This window comes from Cryptomeria japonica, chromosome 6 (assembly GCF_030272615.1).
Source record: "Cryptomeria japonica chromosome 6, Sugi_1.0, whole genome shotgun sequence".
Taxonomy (NCBI): domain Eukaryota; kingdom Viridiplantae; phylum Streptophyta; class Pinopsida; order Cupressales; family Cupressaceae; genus Cryptomeria; species Cryptomeria japonica.
The window spans coordinates 670368070-670371739 of NC_081410.1; positions in this window are offsets into that span (position 1 = coordinate 670368070).

Genomic DNA, 3670 nt, shown 5'->3' on the forward strand with positions numbered 1-3670 from the left:
AAATATTAATTGTGTATATTTTATTAACCGTAGGGTTATAAATATATATGAATTAATATTTAATCCTTTTGGACCTATAATATTAGGGGAGCATCTTTTGGAAAAGATGAAATATTGTTTATATTGGAAAAATTTTCGAGATAAAACATACTTTATTCAAGAATATATATTGTTTGAAGATTTTAATGATATAGGCCATCTGGAAATGTTAGAAATGAATATTTAATCATTGGACATTATGATTTTAAATGATATGCTTTTGGAAATTTAATTAAGTATCATTTGGGAAAATTGTTAAGTTACTGATATTCTCATTTAGTAAAACGAATGGTTAATTTATATTTTTCCTCTGTTTGAGAAATAGATAATGGTACTATTGCAAATTGTGATATTGTATTCACCTTGCAATGATGATTTCTTGTTAGTGTATTTTTGGAAACTTAGATCATGTAGAAAACTTGATCGACCTTTACTGATTTAATCAATGGGAAAGAAAGTTGTCCTTCCTGATTGTTGACTATGCAAGTTTAATTTCTGTATTTTTTTTTTTGCTTATGTAATGGCAAGCTTTGACTTGTTTGATTAGACCCTATCGTATGGTTGATTTGGGTACCTGTTCCAGTCCTCGGTCTCGAGTATGACTGTTGTTTTGTAGGTGTGTCGTAATTGGTCATAACCTTTATGTGGGTGTCGAATGATGATTCGTGGTTGACCATAGTTGGTCAGGTCTCTGGTTAGAGTACCGTCAGTAAGTGTACCTCTTTTGAGTCGTGTTTGACCAAATGGTTGTTCCCTCCTTCTTGAACTCCATTCGTCTGACCATGTGTATTCCTTAGTTTTTGAGTTCGTCCGAGTTTAGTCTAGTGTCATATGGGAAAGTTGCTTTCGATTGGGGGCCGCGCCCAAAGTGGTTGCTAGGTAACTCGTCGAAAGTGAGTCTAATAAGTGATAACCTAACAGTAGATTAGAATGTTAATCTCTAAGTAAGATAATTGTGCCTCACACATGGGATGAGTGCTAACACAGACTCGACATGCTATGAGAAGGCCTGAAATGGCAAACCATCATCATTGTCTTCATGAAAGGATGTGTGGGTCCACATGAGGCTTGGATGGGCCGGAGGTTCGGATTAGGTTGCTAGGGTAACCAGTGTATGGGGCCGGAACCTATGAAGACCTGCCATGGTAACCGTACCAGGTTGTGTGATGACACTTGTCCCTACGTTCGCTAGTGTGTTGTCGTTTGTCTTGTTAGGAGCACGTTTGTGGGTCATCCTATTGTCGATGCCCTTGTGAGTACTTGGTTTCATGTTAGACCTTGGGTGGTGATGACTCAGTTTTGTGGATTATCCAATGGACCTTTGTATTAGCTTTGATTATGTTCAGCTGGATCCTTTTCTTTTTAGGGATCGATTATGTATTTATTGACCGATGCGGTCGTTTGTATATTGATTATGTTTCGCCTTGATGGCCGGATTGTAATGGTGTAACCTCATGTATTCTTAACTTTATTAATTATCAGAGGGGTCTTGCAGTTGAGCAGACCCGGAGATGTAGCCCTTTAGGGGTGAACTCTGAGATCATTATGGTGTTATGTGATGTTATTCTCTCATGTTTCCCTTATTCAAATTTATCATGTATGAATAGCTTATGTTAGAATGTATAAGTGGATAAGATGGAATTAACTTTAAATGCTTATAGGCAGTCCTTTCTTGAATGCAGTAAATTGGAATATGAAAGAATGTAGCTTAGGATAATGGATTATATTCAATCATTATTAAGGAAATTAAGTGTGTATGGAAGATCTCATATGTTTATGATAAAATTCTAGTGTGTTAGAATAGTAGATGCATGACTTATATTTTAATGAAAAGCGTGAATGTAGATTATGAATAGATCTTAATGGATGAACTTGTCTTGTGATTTATATTTCCATCTTTTGAAAGAGATTATCCTCGTGTAAGAATTATCTCATTATTAAGATATCAGATTAATTGCCTGAGTTAAGTGAATTGTGAAATTTAAGTAATCTCGTTGGGAAACTCTTTAGGTGTTAGTTGATGTCTTCCGCTATGTAATCTGAATCGTGTAAGAATTATCTCATTATTAAGATATCAGATTAATTGTGTGAGTTAAGTGAATTGTGAAATTTAAGTAATCTCGTTGGGAAACTCTTTAGGTGTTAGTTGATGTCTTCCGCTATGTAATCTGAATCTTTGATATCTTGTTGTATCTTAATGTGGTGTAACTTTTAAATTTTTTTTTATTGCTCTCTATTCTTGTGTTATGGCTTAATCCCTTCAGGGTTTCTTGGCAGGGCATTACATTTGGTATCAGAGCCCATGTTGCAAACACTGGGATCTCTGGTGTCGCGTGTGCCCTCTATATGTGTGAGGTGTATCGACCTTATGTGTATGCTTGTCCTCCTTGTGTATGTGAGTGATTGAGCAGACCTTAACTTGTGTGTATCGTGTGTGTTCACACCTTGTTCTCATCTTCTTGATGTTGGTGTTTTGAGTGATTGATCGTGCTTTATGTGCTTATTGATGTCTTCGTCTACGATTACTCATACTCTGAAAGAGAGTCATATGAACCTTCCCTTATTGAGTGTTGTACTCTTTAGACTAATCCATTTGGGTTGGTCAGTGCTTGTCTTGAATCTGAAAGTGTGTATCGTGCTTGTTTAAGATTATGATCTAGCTTAGTGTTGTTCGCTTGAAGGACTAGTATGGTAGTTATTGAATGCTTATTTTGTAGCAAATTGAACGATTATCACTCTTCCTTCTCTCTCTCTTTCTAGAAATTAAAATGATTAGGATATGTGTGCAATTATCTTTGATTCGAGTTTTCTTGTTTGCGAGAGAAAGGGTGTGACTTCTTGAACCCTTGTGTGAACCCTATGACGTGTCTATGTGTTTAGATAAAAAAGGGCTTTGGGTTTAAAAGTTAATATGGGGTATTGGGAGAAAATTGTATGTGTACATTAAAGAATTCTCCATGTGTATGGTAGGAGTAACATAATCAAATTCTATCTTAAGTGAGGTGCATTAATATGCGAATAGTTGAATTATGTGAAACTGCTTGGTTTGTAGAAGAAGTATTAAAGGGAGCATGTTATTGTAGCTTCGAGAGAGTATTAATGTGTTCCCCGAAAGATTGTTTTATGTGTTGCATTAATTGTTTTATGTGTTGCATTAAACCAGTTTGATTGAGGATCTATTTTAGCAAATGCTCCATTGAACTCGCTTTTGGGTATATGTAATTACCTTAATGTGTTTAGGAAGTGCGAATGAAAAGCTTGTTTGATGTGCATGCACTAATATGTATTATTTTGTTGATAGCTCCTTGCCTACCCCCTTTGATCGTAATGTGATTTTCTATAATAGGTTGCAAATTATGACATGCGTCTGTATTGTATTATTATAGTGAGTGTTCTCAAGAGGTCTGGTATTATCGAAAAGATTGCCTGTTTTGATCTCTGTTGGTTGGAAAACTAGAACATTCTGTTGCAACCATAATTTTGGAAATGTTTTGTTAGGCTGATTGTCATCCTTCTAAACGGTAGCGAAATGAAAACCGTGCAATTAAATGATAGGCTTATAGTGAGAAATTTGATATTATAGTGTGATCTTGATTGATCTTGTGTCTTTGTAGGAAATAGTTTGGTTATC